This window comes from Oryctolagus cuniculus, chromosome 3, assembly GCF_964237555.1.
Source record: "Oryctolagus cuniculus chromosome 3, mOryCun1.1, whole genome shotgun sequence".
NCBI lineage: Eukaryota > Metazoa > Chordata > Mammalia > Lagomorpha > Leporidae > Oryctolagus > Oryctolagus cuniculus.
In genome coordinates, this window is record NC_091434.1 from 95,177,577 (window position 1) to 95,195,741 (window position 18,165).

An 18,165-nucleotide genomic window follows, 5' to 3' on the forward strand; every position below is an offset into this window, starting at 1 on the left:
AGAAGATCATTGTTTGTCATTTAAGTGAAAATAAGCAAAAAAAAAAAAAAAAAGAGAGAGAGAGAGAGAAAAGAGAAAAGAGAAGAAAAGAGAAAACCTGAAATAAGGGCTAGGCTAATCTTAATGAAGAATTATATATATATATATATATATATTATATATATATATTCAGAAGACAGAATGACAGAAAAGATGGAGAAGGAGGAGAAGAAGAAGCCGAAAAAAAGAAGGAGGAGGTGGAGGAAGAAGGGAGAGAGAGAGAGCAAGCGAGCAAGCCTGTATTCAGTGGTTCACTCCCCAGATTGCCACAAGAGTCAGGCCTGAGCCAGGATGAAGCCAGTGTCCAGCAACCCCATCCTGGGTTCCCACATGAATGGCTGGATTCCAAGTATTTGGGTCACCATTTGCTCTCTTCCCATGCATGTTAGCAGTGAGGTGGATTGGAAGCAGAGTAGCTGGGATTTGAACTAGCACTCAGATAAAAGATGCTGGCATTGCAAGTGTGGTTTAACCAGCTGTTACCCCAGTGTCAGCTGTTAATGAATATTTTTTTAAATCTACTGAATGCCGTTTATTTAATTGTTTTTGCAAGTGTATTCTACTTATATGAAATTTCTTGGAAACACTTATTTTAGGAGAATTTAAATAATTCCCAGTGTGGAATAAGAGCCTAAGTTATTAAAATCTAAAACATCCTGCCTTCTGGATCTTTTACAGATCTCTCCAAACAGAATTGGTACAATTTAATTATTGGCTAGACACAATCTTCTAGGTATTTTGTGTACATTATTTATCTTAATTCTTACAGTTCTCTACATGGAAGATTCTGAATTCCATTTTCATATAAGAAGACATATTAACAGGATCAGAAGAGTTAAACAACTTCCTATGGTCACAGAGCTAATGCAGGGAAGCCAGAATTTGAATGCAGCATCTCTGGTCCCAAAGTTTGTGCTTTTAATTGTGTCCTTAACTATTAAAACTTAATATCAAAGCTTGCCTGCAAAATGTCTCCCTCCATGTTTCAATTTAACTCTTCTCAGTCTGACTACTTAATAAATAGATAATAGGATGCCTTTGCCCTCCTTTGCCTACTTTTCCCATATTATTTGGCTCCTGTTCTGTGTATTCATTAGTTATTGTTTCATACATTCCTATTTTGAAAGGGAAAACTCAGCAAAATATAAGGATTATTAGTACCTGTTGAAAACCCAATGGATTCATTAGTACCTTCATTTGATATATATGCTTGCTCATCAGAACCATTTATGATAGCTAATTTGCCTTCTTCTTAAATACAAACATCCAATCCCGTAAGTAGCTATTCCTTTTCTGTTGTTTAAAAATATATATACTATAATTTATCCAATTAGATATTTCATAGAAAAAAGATCCATATCTGTCTTCATTTTAAAATGTGACAAATGGATGTGTCTTAGATGTTTTTTCCATTTTTTTCTGTTAGTTTTCATGATGACATGACTGAGAATAGTGCCAGATTATTAAGTGGATTATAAGGAAGTGAGATTGGAGTTTAACCACAGGTCTGTTTAATCTGGATGTATATAAAAAACATGACCAAGGCATGGGAACTTCTATCTCAAATATACAGGATATCTGTTCAATGATATTTTTCACAGAAAGTCACATATCAATTAGCTGGAAGGCTTGAGAGATGGAGGAGTGCTTGTTAGTGGAATCTTCTGACAGCTTCAAAATACTCCATCCTGCCCTTTGCTTCAATCTGATGATGTAACCGTGAAGCTTTTTCAGTCTTTTCACTTAGGACTGATACTTTGTGGTACACCAGGCTCATTCTCTGAATATAAAAAAGAAAATTGAACTAAAAATGTCAGTAACATTGTGGTGCAGCAGATTAAGCTGCCATTTGTGACACCAGCGTCCCATATCAGAGTGCTGGTTTAAATCTTGTCTACTCCACTTTTGATCCAACTTGCTGCTAATGCTCTTGGTAAGGCAGGGGAAGGTGGACCAGGTTCTTGGGTCCCTGCCACCCATGTTGGAGATTCAGATGAAGTTCCTGGCTCCAGGCTTCAGCCTGGCTCAGACCTGGTTGTTGTGGCTATTTGGGAAGTAAACCAGCAGATGGAAGATTTTTTTCTCTCTCTCTCCCTCTCCCTCTCCCTCTGCCTCTCCCTCTCTATCTCCCTCTCCCTCTCTTACACACTACATTGAAAATAAATAAATAAATTTTTTTTCAACATATCAGTAGCATCAGTCCCTAACAGAATAATATAAACGGAACTCATAGCACCTAGTCTTTAATTTATCCCTTCCTTGGGAGTGCCTATTTCTCTCAGTTGAAGACAAACAGTCCACAGCAAAAGAATAAAGGTGATTACAATATTATAGTATTATTGAAGTTTTAGTAGTACATGATATTAATTTTGAATAAGCACAACATATGGAGTTATCCTTTCTTACTATATTTATTTATTTTTAATAGAAAATTGACCCCAGAAGCCTTAGATGCACCCAGAATATTTAAAATAACAGCAGTAACTAAGTGATATACTCTCCTGGGGCAGCCAATTTGTGCAGCACTTAAGATGCCACTTGGGACACTTGCATCCTGTGATGGAGTGTTGGGTTCAAGTTCCAGTTCTGTTTCCAATTCCACCTTCCTGCCAACACACACCCTGGGAGGTGGGAGTGATTGCTCAAGTAATTGGGACCCTACCACCAACATGGGAAACCCAGATTGAATTTCTGTATACTGGCTTCAATCTGGCCTAGCTCCAGCTGTTACGGGTTATTTGGGAAATGAACCTACAGATAGAAGAGTTCATCTCTTCCCCCTCCCCCTTTCAAATAAAACATAGGCAAATATTTAAAAATAAAAGTATACTTTACTCATTAAGCCCTCCATGACTAATTTCTGCCATCACCTGTAGAACACGTTTTATTGATAAAGAGTTGGGGGAAATAAAAACCTTCAATTTTTCTGTAATTTGAAATGTTAAGGCAAACCATTAGTTGCTAGAAAATATAGAATCCTCCAAGCAAGTTTTAAGACCTTTTCTCAAAGTATTTGTGAGATTCATCTAACTGGAAGGAGTTCTGAACGGTTGTTGAAAACATTGCCTTGAGATCTTTTCCTAGCTACGTAGTTTTCAAAAGGAATTTAACCTCTCCAAATTCATTCTCCATCTGTAAAATGCGAATAATGATACCTATCACAAAATTGTAACATAGAACAGAACATAATCCCACTTTAGCACCCTTTTATTATAAAATGTTGGGTTATGAACTAATGAGGGGACAGGACAACAAATGCACAACAGTGCAGGCTTTGGTACATCAGGCAGAAAGACCTGATTTTGTTTACCTGGAGAGAGTGGATCTGTCTCTCAGAACAGTATTTACCTGGCTAGAATCCATATATTTTGTAAATAAGGAAAGATGATGAATTGACTTAAATTGAGAAAACCATCACTACAGCAGGTAAACCGGCTGTCCACTTTCACCTTGAAGTACAAGCCTTATAGGGATTTGAGTCATAATTAACCATAGTGATGGTTAATTTCTGGGACAGGAATATTGCAGAATAATTACAGATTATAGTACGATCCTTTGTACTTATCTCCATGTTAAGGGTGGCTTTGTTGGTGGGGCTGAGCAGACTGAAGTTTCTGGTTCTCTTCTCCATGGAAGAGTTTGTTAAATGGAGTCTTCCAATATTTTATGTGACTCACCAATCTCATAATCAATGGTTGTCTCTCCTCTTTACAGCTGACACTTTATTATTTAACTTTAAAAAGCTCAATTATTCAAGTTGTCATTGCATCTTCAAATTCAGGGACACATGTCTTATTATTTTGCATGTCTGCCTAGTTTCATTATAAATTAATTTCAAAAATTAGCCTTCCAAAGTTATATGACTTTGTTCTTCCAAATCTTTGGATCCGTTTATAAAAATACAAACTGCACACTATTATTATAAAAGCCAATTTACATAATGCAACTGAAAGCATATAGTGTAGCTTCTAGCACCTTTCAGACATTTATTAAACTATGTTTGTCCCTTGACTATGAGCATATGCTCTGAAATACCTTGTCACTTTATTATATACTTTTGTTGGTTATGAGCATCAGAGCATGCTAGATTTTCTGGATCATTTCATCCCAATTGCAAACAATTGTTCTCATTTTCAAATAGTCATTCCTATTTCCTGATAAGCCAACAAGCTATCCTAAGAACTATTTTTTTGGCATCTAAACTAAATCTTCACAATGTTCTTACACCTCTGACCCAAAAAACATTTTTATACTTTAATACCTGATTTTTAGCTATAGAAAACAACCATTAGGACTCAAAGTATATATAAAATAACTCTTCATTGTAAAATTGAAAGTGATATTTGTCATAATGTCACTTTATGACTGCATTATAGTTAGATATAGATACATAAGGATGGAAAGTGGTACTTACTAGTTTTCCACTTAGTATTACAGTTTGTTGTCATTGTAGATGTTTTGTTTTTCCTATTATTGTCTAGGTTCCATAAGGAAAGGAGCCATCTCTTACTCAGCTTTGTGTTCTACAGGTTCTTGGTAAAATGTATTAAAAATAAGAAACTATCCAAAAGAATAGCCAGGGTCTAACATTAAGGAGTAAACTTGATTTCAGAATGCTGCTTCTTTTCATAATGTATTTTTAAAAAACATCATATAAATCAATGTATTAGTAACAAAGATTCTATTCTATATGTATTTCCCCAGCTATTCTTCAACTATATTTCTGATAAACATCTACTAGTGGATTAGTAAAGCAAGCTAACTAAAATCCCAGAAACACCTGCTGACTCTTTGTTAGTCAAGTTAATTTTGATAGTTTCTGGGACATTGGATAAATGTTTCTTAGGCCCTTTGTAATTAATTAGGGTCCTTGTTTCAGATTCAGGGTAAAGAGTAGGATCCCTAAGGTCTCTTGAATTCTAGTCAGACTTGAAAACAGTCTCCAAAGAATAAAGCACAAACTTTTTTATCATAAACATTTATACCTACTTTTATCCTTAGCCCTAAGTAATCACATTATCATTAAACCTCTGTATTGCAATGTTTCCCTAGTGAATGAACCCATCTAAAGAGTTTTCTTATGTTCTGAATGACCACTTTCACTGATGAAGAATGCATCCCAATAGAAGCTTTGAGGAGCTCAGATTTGTCCCTCTATACTCTTCACACCATGGTTTCTACTCTGAAGTCATTCAAGTGTAACAAACATTGTCCATTTAAAAAAAAAAATATTGTATGGCTTGCTACAGTAAGGATGGCAGTATGCCAAGTGATAACTGTTTTCCTGGTCTCTGAAGTTTCATCAAATACCATCACCCCACTTAGTTCCTTTTCATATCTGATAACATAAAATGGCATTTTCTTGTGTTACACAATTTTTAGGTCAGTGACATTCATGACATTTCGTTTCCTAATTAGTGTTCTGTTGCAGTTGTGTCAAGAATATAGATGTGTTCCCTTGGTATTTTATTGATACTTAGCAAAGATCTTCCTAAGATCTTTAAAACATCCCAGCTTTCTCCTTTATCTTCTTGTTTTTGAATTTCCATTAGATTATTTTTGATAAAAAATGTAGCTTTACTAAAAGTCTGATCTATCCACATAGCAATTGATGAGAAGGGGACTTTGGAAGCTTTAAAACATTTCCCCAAATGCTTTGAAGCCACTCCATCAGAGCTGGAGTTCAATTTCTTTTCTGTCAAATATAAACAGAATACAGTGATAGTGCTTTTCTGTGAATTCTGAGATGGGATCCAAAATCTAGTGCCACTTCAACCTCTCCTCTCTTGGGGTTCTTACTCTTTGGAATCCTGACACCATACTGTGAGGAAGACATCTCTGGCCACATGGAGAAGTGTTAGATAGGTGTACTGAGATAAAGCTTCTTGTGCAGGTCCTGGCAGCAGCCAGTAGCACTACCAGACATATGAGAAAGCCTTTGAGAGGGCTCCTGCCCTAAGCACTAGCTGACTGGAACCTTAGGAAGGACTCTCAGCGAGAACTGAAGAGCTGATACCAGTCAATGCTTAGAACCCTGAGGGATGACACTGACAGCTGATTGTTGCTTTGATATGATGTTAACCTTGTAGTGGGTTTCCATGTATTGTGTAGAACCAGAAAATATCCTAGAGTCACATAGAGACATGACAAAACAAAAGCTAAAGGATGGGGAATAAATCACGGGCTAAGACATGAGCAATATCTAGTTTGTTAGCAAAGTTTAAAGAGCCTTGAAATTGTCACTGAAAACTTAAAAAAAAAAAAAAAAAGAAGAAGAAGAAGTTGGATGGGGTGTAGCAGGTAAAGCTGCAGCCTGTGAAGCTGGCATTCCATTTGTGCACAGGTATAGACCCCAGCTGCTCCATTTCCAACCCAGCTCCCCTCTAGTGTCCCTGGGAAGGCAGTGGATGATGGTTCAAGTACTTGGGCCACTGTCACCCACATGGAACACCCAGATGGAGTTCTAGGCTCCTATCTTTCGCCTGGACCAGCCTGGGCTGTCACAGCCATTTGTCAAGTGAACCCGTGGATGGAAGATCTCTCTCTCTCTCTCTCTCTCTCTCTCTACCTCGCCTCCTCTCTGCATCATTTTGCCTTTCAAATAAATGAATAGTTTTTTTTTTTAAAGAAACTGAAGAAATGTCTGATTTTTCCCTTTAAAGGCAAATAGAATACAGTGAATGTAATGTTCCATAAATTCTGAGACAAAGTCCAAAAAATCAGTGCCACTGCAGGCTGGTTTTCTTTTTGATATTTATTCTTCCAACTCTTGTTTCAGAAATTGAAAGGAATCACTTGCTAAGCAGTGGTGAGGAGTTTAGCAACACTATCGCTTCTTGTAATGTGAAAAATAAATATACCTAAAGAATCAAATGTTCTGCCAAAGGAGATTTCTATACAGAGTGCTAAACATTCCACTTGATTTCTTCTAGCTTCCTGTAATGCAGTGAGTGGGGGCAGAAATTTGGCCTTACGGTTAAGACATAGGTCATGATGCCTGTTTTATATTGGAGTGCATGGGTTCAAGTCTTGACTACACTCCAAATTCCAGCTTCCTGCTGATGTGATAGTTGAGTCCCTGCCATTCATGTGGGAGACCTGGATGGAGTCTGCAGTTTTCAGGTTCCCACTTCAGCCCCACCTGTTGTTGTAGGCATCAGGGAATGAACCAGTGGGTGAATATTCTCTCTCTCTCTCCCCCCCCATCTCAAATAAACAAATAAATGAAATATTTTTAAATGAGAGAAGAACTACAGAAATAAGAGCTTAAAATAAACTGTTAAATACAAAGAATCCAGGACTTAGGTTCAGAAATAAAACAGTTTCTTATTCCCAATCTCTCCAGATGGTAAACTATTTTCAAATTAGGAAATAGCTTTCAGGCAAAGATCAAATCCAGGGCACCGTCAGGGAAACATGGTCCAAAAATGATTTTAAAAACACTTTAAAAGACTTCAGAAAGATTTAAGACAGCTCTTCATATACGTTGCACACAAATAAAAGGGCTGGGCTATCAAAGGATCTTAAGAGCATGAGTCACACTTTCTCTCCACTAAAAATTAGGGATTTTTAAAAAAAAATTAGGGCATTATCTCAAAAAATTTACTGGGAGCTAAATGTATTGAAAAGTTATCTCAGTACTATTTGCAAGAATGACTTGTTTAAAGGAGTAAATTGTAACAAAGACTTATGAAAAAATCCATAAAAAATTTATGATAATGGTACAAGCAGAAGCAGTGCCAGGTTGGAGTAAGAGGGAAAGTAATGGTATGACATGAACAGAGTATCCCAAACTTGAATGAAAATAGAAATACACAGAGAAGAGTATTCAACTGGATTCAATCTTGGCAAAAGGAAAGACAATTCAGATAGTAGAACCTAGACCCACAGAATGGAGCCAAGAATCATAGAGAATTCTGTCAAGGCACTAAGTCTGAGACCCAATCAAGGAATTGGGAGTGTGTGCTTGACAATATTTCAAAATTATTGTGGCCTTTGGCGATTGTATATCTCCCACATTTCTGTTCCTTTCTTTCCTTTTTTCTCTGTTTACAATGGCAAGCATCTTGCGTCTCTCCTATCACTATACTTTGGATGTATGGAAGGCAAACAAAGTATAGTCAGGATGCTACACTTGAGAAATCATATCCCAGGTCACCATCACCTGGACCCAGTTTGGATAACATTTTGAACCAAAGATCTAACAGGTAAGATTTTATGAAGTGTGCATGTGGGAATAATGTAAATAATTTGGGTCCCAAGGTGGGAAGACAATCCTTCCATCAAAATGTGTAATCTAATTTCTTGTACTTAGATATGGATACATTTAGTGACAAAGAGAATGTGGTATGGGTTAGCAGCATGACTTTCCTTTGTCCCAAATACTTCCTAAGACTCTTAGTTTTGGAACCTAGCTGCCATGCTGTGAAAAAATAGGTGTTTTGTAGAAGTCAGCTGCAGGTGTTCCAGCCGCTCACCGCAGTTCAGGTCACAGCCACCAATGCATATATGTGAGGAAGCACTCCAGATGACTCCAGGTAGTTACCATCTTGAGAGCCACAAAAAAGAAATGTATAGCTGAGTGCAATCAATCTCCATAATTGTAAGAGATGAAAATTGCACATGTTTTTTTTTTGTTGTTGTTTTATGTTGTTGACTTGTGGGAAACATTTTTATTGCTATAGGTAATTGAATAGGAGCTGATATATATGAAGTGACTAAGAGAAATCTCAACATATAGAATGTTTTTTTTTTAAAAAGGGTACAGAGATGAGGGTAATAGTAGGTAATTATACTTTTTTTGCTATTTAAAGTGTGTAAATTGAGATTTTCCTTTTGCTTCAGAACTGGTGACTAAGATTAAAGCTGAGAAAAAAGGACTTTCATGAGTCTTTATTCAGAATATAGCTGAAAACAGGATTCTTCTCACCTCAGAGCTTATCTAATAGCAGCTGAGTAGCATAGCAGAGTGATTTCATTGATAGTTGGGAGGATTGGGGTAGGTATATAGACAATTACCTAAGATCTGCATCATTAGGTTAGAAATGAAATAATGGACTTTCATCCTTCTTTTCATGGGAGGAAAGAACAAGGTCTCTTCTCAAATCCCTTTTTGATTCCACATTAGGTGGGCTTTTTTAAAGATATCTGCTGATAAACACCGAGTGGTCAAAATAAGGGATGATTGGCAGGTTTTCATAAATTGAGCAATCTTCTTATGCAATGGAGTTTCTGGCCTGCATTTTTATTTTATTTGGAAAAACAGTTTTGGAGAGATGCAGAAGATTGGGGGGTGGGTGGGAATGGACGAAAGTTAGTCAGCTTCCTAGTGTTTATGCTGGCAAGGGAGTGTGAATAGCCTATGTAGATGAAGGGCACGTGGAACATTGAGCCATCCTGCTGCTGATCCATCACTGAAGTCCAGAACTCCAGTAGTGAGAAAATAGGAGAAACACTGTGCAGTTGGTAAAGGAAATGTAGAAGAAATTAGACTGACACCAAATCCACATTGTGAAAGTAGAGATGAAATAGCTGACACTCCTGCTTGTAGAATGTGTACCCACATACACATGCAAATTTTTAAAAATGTACCCACAAAAGAACCACAGATAAATGAATCTGCAATACAGAGGACTGATAATAAAGCCAGAGAAAGTAAAGTAACCAAAAAATTGACATCTGGTTGTTTACAGAAAATCATTGTTGATGCCTGACCTGAAAATACTGATACACTGTGTTAATGCTAGTGAAAAAAAAAAAAGCCAGAATAGCTATATCAATACCAGACAAAACAGATTGCAAAGAATAATAATATTTTCAGGGATAAGGAGAATCATTAATGATGATAAATTGGTCAATTTATCAGGATAATATAGGAGTCTCAACTGTTTAACTATCTAATAACTGAAAATATCTGAATAATTTTTTGTAGAACTACAAATAAATAAATAAATCTACAGTTACTGTTGGAGACAAATTTTTTCTCTCTCTATTTGATAGAAAGTACATTCAGAAAATGTGTGAATATATTCAAACTGAACAGCACTATCAACCAACTTAATCTAATTGACATTTATAGAACACACCCACCAACATCAGCAGAACACACATCTTTTTCAGGTACACATATAGCATTTCTCAAGATAAATCATATTTGGAACTGTAAGACAAATCTTAGTAAATGTAAAGCAACTTTTAAGTTGTGTAAAATGAGCTCTCTGGTCACATTAGAATCACATTATGAATCAACAACAGGATATTTGAAATATCTCCCAAGTATTTATAAAGAAATAAGGCACTTCTAAATATCCTACAGAATTAAGAACAAGTTAAAAACTCTTTTTCCCTAATTGAAAATGAAAATGTATCAAAATATTGATACAGCTCAAATGGTTTATAGAGGTAACTTTTCTAACGACATGAACACCAATGGTATGAGAAAACAAGGAAGGTATTTTACTTTGGAAAATAGCCAAAATATTTGAACAGACACTTTACCAAGGAATGTATACAGATGGCAAATAAAAACATGGAAATGTGCTCAACACCACTTGTCATTAGAGAATGCAAATTAATCTCCACCAAGTTAACATTAGAATGGCTAAAATTTCAAAAAGGCATGATTGTGGAGCAATTGTAAATCTAATATACTACCTCTGATGTATAAAATGATACAATCACTTTGGGTAAAAAGTTAGCATTTGTTACATTTGCCACACAATCCAGCTCTTCTATTCCTAGGTACTACCCATGATAAATGGGAATGTATACTCAAACAAAGACTTGTTTGTAAATGTTCAGAGCATCTTTGTTTCTAATAGTCAAAAACTGCCAACAACCCAAATGCCCATAAGCAGATGAATGATGAGGCAGATTGTGGTATATTCACACCATGGGATATTTCTCAATGATAAAAATGAAAGACCTACCTTGTTAAATGGAATGCTGTGGGTAAATCTTATAGTAATCGCCCCAGGTGAAAGAAATCAAACACAAAAGAGTACATACTCTACAGTTCCATTCATACAAAATTCTAGATCACATAAAGTAATCTATAGTGAAAGAAAACACAGTAAATCGTTGCCAGTGAATTTGGGTGAGAGAAAGGAAGGATGATTTACAAAGGCATATGAATAAACCTGAGTGGGTGACGGATGACTTTTCATCTCGACTGAAGTTATAGCTTCATGAATGTAATGCTAAATCTTACCAACTGTAGATTTTAAACATGCAGATTATTGTACTTAATATATTTGTAATTTGAAATTATTAACCTTATCAAAAGGCAAAATGGAGAGAGGTAAAAGGAAACTTGGTGAAGATATCTTCTTCATACATACTTTACTATAGGCTTGTAAGTAGAATATATAATGTGTTCCTAAAAATACATAAGAAAAAATGCAGTCTGTCCATTTTGAAACGTTACAGATTTTTAAATATGTGGTCTATTAAAAAGATAGTCAAGATTCTAATAAATGTAACAAGCTGCTCAGCCTTATTAATTATAAGTGAAATATGAGTTAAAACTTCAAGGATATGTCCATAGAGACAGCTAAAAATAAAATAATTGACAATACCCATTGTTGGCAACAATGTGGGACAATTGGAATGCTAATATAGTGTTATTTTATGTTTATTGTTATAATCACTTTGGAAAACTATTTCTCAATATCTACTAAAGCTAAACATGAATATACACTATGACCCAGTGATTTCAGGTCTAAGTATTAACCAACAGAAATGAATATTGATATCTACCTAAAGACATATAAATAATATTCATAGTTGTTCTATTCATCAGAGCACTAGTCTGTAAGTAATCAAATACCCAATAAACTTTAGGATATACTTATTATACAGTGATAAAAAAGAATGAACAATAGTTCATACAGAGTATGGGTAAGTTTCATAGACATGGTACTGAATAAAAGAGAAGGACTCAAAAATGTTCGCACTATATTATTCATTCAAATGAAACTTTTGAGAACTATTGATTAATGAAACTTTATGGGATTTACTTACATGACTGTACACAATGAACAAACATCATTAAACCATACATTTAGGGAATTTTTACCCTTTATTTTATGTTCATTATCTCATTTTTTAAAGATTTATTTGTTTAATTTGAAAGGCAGTTACAGAGAGGCTGAGGTAGAAAGAGATATAGAAAGGTCTTCCATCCACTGGTTCACTCCCCAGATGGCCGTAATGGCTGGAGTTGCACCAATCTGAAGTCAGGAACCAGGAGCTTCTTCCTGGTCTCCCATGTGGGTGCAGGGGCCCAAGGACTTGGGCCATCTTCCACTGATTTCCCAGGCCATAGCAGAGAGCTGGATTGGAAGTGGAGCAGCTGGGATTCAAACCGGCAGCCATATGGGATGCTGGCACTACAACCTGTGACTTTACCTGCTAGGCCCCTTTACAAAGCACCAGCCCCTCAATATCTCATTTTAAAAAGAAAAAAAAAAACTAATAGTGTAAATCTGCAAATGTAAATTTCTTTTTTTTTTTTTTTTTGACAGGCAGAGTTATACAGTGAGAGAGAGAGAGACAAAGAGAAAGGTCTTCCTTCCGTTGGTTCACCCCCCCAAATGGCCACTATGGCTGGCGCACTGTGCCAGGAGCCAGGTGCCTCCCTCTGGTCTCCCACGCGGGTGCAGGGCCAAGCACTTGGGCCATCCTCCACTGCCTTCCCAGGCCACAACAGAGAGCTGGGCTGGAAGAGGAGCAACCGGGATAGAATCCGGCGCTGCAACCAGGACTAGAACCTGGGGTGCCGGCGCCGCAGGTGGAGGATTAGCCTAGTGAGCCGCAGCAACGGTCTGCAAATGTAAATTTCTAAAATAATGAATTTAAATACATACCTACATACGAAGACACACACAGATGACTCATAGATGTAGACAGATACATGTAAGTATATTAATAGAATATTTTGAAAGAATAAACAAGTAACTCATTACAGTATGAAATGTAAGCTATACTTGCTTTTCACGTTCATACTCTTTTGCAGTTTTTGAAATTTGCATGCTGAACATGTATTTCCTATTGTAAACAAAAAACAAAGGAGAGTGACAAGAAAGAAGTGAAATAGTACACCCCTACCCTGGAGTCTGGCTATTTTAATTAATCTTTTGTTTTAATGCCCTAGTGATTAACCTAGTTCAGAAATTATTCTTAAATCACCTAATATAACATGTAGAAAGTTGTATAGAATCTTCTGATCTTTGGAGTAGGTTTTTAATCCTAAACTTTCATGAATTTAGAAACACAATAAGGTTTACTAATAGAACTGTTCCTCAATGTATTCATAGTAACACTGGGAGTCCCTTCTTCCTCCTCCTGTGATGTTGAAAGGAGGTAAGTAGACTACAGCGTATTGGTCCCATCATCCAAGGAGAAGCTGCAGAAAGCCCATACCCCTGTTGTTCAGCTGTTGCAAGACAAATAGGGCCAACTTTTGTTGTTTACTCACAATTCTTTAAGCTTTCTTCACTTCTCGCAGAGGCATACTGTGGAACTTCATTTGGTTGAAAATTTTAAAAAGTGGTAAGAATCTCAAGACACAAGTAGGCATAAACATCTCTGTTCAAGGCAAATTTGGAGATCTGAAATCACTGATGGATGTTGGAAAATTGTAGTTCATTGGCTTTAAATACATTCTCCAGAGAAGTTTAGATCAAATTGGAGAAAAGCATGTGAGTTTCTTTGCATTGGCTCCAACTAAGAGAATCGCACGCCTGTATGGCCTTTCCAGGGATGTTAGGAGCCAATGTTGAAACTGTACTTTAAAGAGCACCAAAGTTAAAATTCACAAGCTAGGGAACAACTTGTTTTCACAGCAATGAGAGCTGGCATGGCAAACACTTCTCTGTGGTGACTTACATACTTATTCAGTGATTTAGACTGCTTCTCTGGCACAGGTCAAATGGCATATTAACATGGGATATAATCCTTTCTCACTCTGTAGGCAATGGCTCAGTGTGATATTGGCACCATATTAAGCTTCATTAACCCTACAACACGTTGCCTTCTTACTCTTGGCACTCTCCTGCAGGCTGCAGGCAGTAACCCATGAGTAATCTGATTACCTACAACCGACTGTAGCCACATGGAATGGAGGCTGACTACAGAGTGGAACACAATTACAGTCTTTTGAGATTCAATTAGAAAGCTGTTGGTTGAGCTTCGTTCAGAATTCTGAAACCAGCTCCAATAACCCTTGTGAACCACACGTCTCTTTAAGAGCCCATAGTAAATAATGAACTTAAAAGGCTTCACCTGTTTCTCATATGCCTTTGTACAATTTGTTCCCCTGAAGTGCATAATAAACCAGGTTTGCTGTTAGGAGCACCAATCACTGTTTTCACTGACTCTATTGGGATATATTTTTGCCTTTTCCAAAGGGCAAATGTTATTTATCTCCTCCACAGAATTGTGCTGAGATCAGGTTTCTTTGTGAATGGACATTAAAAACAAATGCCACTTAGCACAGAGTGGAACATTATCAAAGACTAATTGTCTTTTAAGTAAAACCTGAGGTTAAATAAAATTAAGCTACTCATTTATAAAACCAAAATCTAGACAAAAATGCTCTAGACTGGGTTGTAGCATTTGATGACATATCATAAACACTAATAATGGTAGGTGCATGCACCTGTAAGTTCTCATTATTTGTTTGTTGGTGGTCTGAATATCTAATTGCATATTTAAAGCAAAGTGGTTTTAAAATACATGTAGGAAAATAGTCACATTAGTAAGATGCCTCAAGTATATTAAAGTTTACCTGATAATCAGGTATTTGTTTAATATTTTTGTCCCTAAACTTTATTCATCTTTTTTTAAAGATTTATTTATTTGAAAGAATTACAGAGAGGCAGAGGGAGAGAGAGAGAGAGACAGTCTTCCATCTGCTGCTGGTTCACTCCCCAAGTGCCTGCAATGGCCGGAGCTAGGCTAATGCTTGGACAGGAGTTGGGAACTTCTTCTGGATCTCCCATGCAGGTGCAGGGGCCCAAGGACTTGGGCGATCTCCTACTGCTTTCCCAGGCCATAGCAGAGAGTGGAGATCTGAAGTGGAGCTGCTGGGACCAGAACCAGTGCCCATATGAGATGCCAGCACTTTACCCATCAGCCCACATCATCTTATTCATTTGTTGTGAGATTTGTTTCTTTTATTCTCTCCTGATAATTACAGAATGAATATGAGTTTTTGGAGACAGACTTTTACTTAAATACTTGCTTTGTGACCTTGGAAGTTATTTAATATTATTGAACTTCAGTTTTTCTCTTTTGAAAAGGGGAATAAAAACCTTATGACATGCTCTCAGTCCTTGTACCAGGCTTTCTTTCCTTTTTTTGTTAGATTTATTTATTTGAAAGTCAGAGTTACAGAGAGAGAGAGAGAGAGAGAGAGAGAGAGGGAGAGATCTTCCATCTGCTGATTCACTGCCAAATGGCCACAATGACCAGGACTGAGCCAGGAGCTTCATTTGGGTGTCCCATATAGATGGCAGGGCCCTAAACACTTGGGTCATCTTTGACTTTTTTCCCAGGCTATGAGCAAGGGGCTAGATTGGAAGTGGAGCAGTGGGGACACAAAGGAGCACCTATATGAGATGCTGGGGTTGCAGGTGGTAGCTTTACCCACTATGGCACAATGCAGACCCCAGTGCGTGTCTTTCTTATAAAATTTCTAGATCCTACTGGAAATACCATAGGCTTTCTGTAAGTCCGTATCTTTATTTTTATCACTACATAACACAGTATTTGGTATTATGATGTAAGTTTTTTTTATTTCTATGCCGTGAAACAGGAGGAATCATCATTGATTATTGAAATACATTGATTTTGGGCATTTACATGTATTCCTGACTTTTAATAAGTGATGTCTGCATTTGAGTGATTATGAGAATCTCATGTTATTATCTCCTTTCTTCATAGAAAACGTGAGAATACAAATAGTAAATTAAACCCATGATGTTCCAAAAACCTCAACAATTCTGACTAGTTCCAATTGCTTGATCTCTGCAGATGTTTTATGTATCTGGTGAATCTCCACTGGCACTGTCTCCAACTGCAGGACTAGTATGCATCTGATAACTAGTTTGTGGGATAACATGCCCCTATTAGCATCCATGAATCAGATGAGTTACTTAGATGCAGCCATCACTCACAATCACTTAATCATACTTGCACTTATCTGTTTTGTGGTCCAGCATTACATACCTTCCTTTATCATTATCCATAATGAGTCACACTGTGTCAAGGGAACTAGCTAAGCTCAGCTTCCTTATTAATCACCAAGGTTTTATGGACAATTTTCCAGTTTTCCCAACACTTTCACTACATTTCTATTATTACAATAAACTGCGACTGGATAATTATTACAAGAAAGTCAAATTGAGCCCTGAGATTCCAAAGTGAATTTTCTTAAACAAGACATGCTTTTCAGAAAGAAATCCTAACAGCAGCAGAGGGTTTATCTCAAAGAGAAAAATTACTGAAGAGTAGAAAGCTGCTGTATATTATTTTTCCGTTTTTCAGTTGACCCTTAGGCACGTCCTCATCCCCAGTGGGAAATCTAGGTAAATGATACTTTACACGAGGGAAATGGAAGGTCTTATGCCATTGGTATATGCTTTTCAAACATTGGATAAAATGAGCTCTTTAAGAAAGTACAGAGGTGCCGGCGCTGTGGCGTAGCGGGTTAACACCCTGGCCTGAAGCACCAGCATCCCATATGGGCGCAGGTTCTAGTCCGGGCTGCTCCACTTCCAATCCAGCTCTCTGCTATGGCCTGGGAAAGCAGTAGAAGAAGGCCCAAGTCCTTGGGCTCCTGCACCCACGTGGGAGACCCAGAAGAAGCTCTTGGTTTCTGGCTTCGGATGGGCGCAGCTCCAGCCGTTGCAGCCAATTGGGGAGTGAACCATCGGATGGAAGACCTCTCTCTCTCTCCTTGCCTCTCCTCTCTCTGTGTAACTCTTTCAAATAAATAAATCTTTAAAAAAAAAAAAAGTACAGAATCTCCATTTGCAGAGATTGTTCGGTTGATATTTTTCATGACTCTTATGAAAGCATTACCACTCTTTTCTTAAACCCTCTCCTTTTTTTTTTTTCCTTTTTGTTTTCTTCTTTTCTGGATCTAAGCCTGCAGTAAAATGATCAAGAGGACAAAGCTTGGCAACAAATGTATATTCTTATTTGCTTTCATATTTTTCTCTTCATTTTTATCTATTTCATCATCCATAGAAAAAATCTTGTTTACAGTGTCTGGATTAGTAGGTTTTCTCTCTGCCTCCAGATTCTTGTTCTTCCTACCCAACTAGATTACTCCTGCCACTGCATTTTATTCCTTTTCATGCCAGTTTCTTTCCAGATCAGATCAGCACAACTCAGGGCATTGCTAGCATTTGCGGAATGAACCAGCAGATGGAAAACCTCTCTTCTTTCTGCATCAGCCTCTCTGTAACTCTGCCTTTCAAGTAAATAAATAAATCTTTAAAAAAGATATTACTTATGGGTATGTTGGTGAGAGTGTTACAGAAGGAGATAAGCATTTGAATTGGCAAATTGAGAAAAAAGTAGTACCCTCACCAATGTGAGCAAGCATCATTCACTTCATTAAGAGCTTGACTACAACAAAAAAGAGAGAAGGGGTGAATTGGCTAAAGCTGAGACATCATGTTCTTCTGCTCTTATCAAATAGCAGAGCATCTGGTTCTCAGGTCTTTGAGTTTGGACTGAAACTACATGACTAGTTTTCTTGGGTCTCCAGCTTGTGGGCACCCTATTGGAGGACTTCTCAATTTCAGTAATGACATAAACCAATATCTCATAACAAATCTCTATGTGTCTGTATATACCCTATTAGCTCTGTAGAATCCTAGCAGTATAGCAAAAAAGTCAGGAAGACTTGATTTCAAATCATACCACCTGCAGCTTCTTAGTTTTAGGACCCCAGACAAAAGAAATTTGAGTCTCCATGAGGATTATATAACATGATATTATGAGTGCAACATGAATACCTCATCTTATCCACAAGTCAGTATCTGTAGATACTTTCTGTTTCCAATTCCATTAAATAGTTTAAGAAAGTACAGTGAAGATTGATCAAAATGATAT

At 37.0% G+C, this 18,165-nt stretch overlaps 1 pseudogene; it reads right to left on the reverse strand.

The window, feature by feature from the left end:
* Nucleotides 1-1,690: 1,690 nt before the first annotated feature.
* LOC100346447 (complement component 1 Q subcomponent-binding protein, mitochondrial pseudogene) overlaps nucleotides 1,691-18,165 on the reverse strand; it is a 61,983-nt pseudogene continuing 45,508 nt past the window's right edge.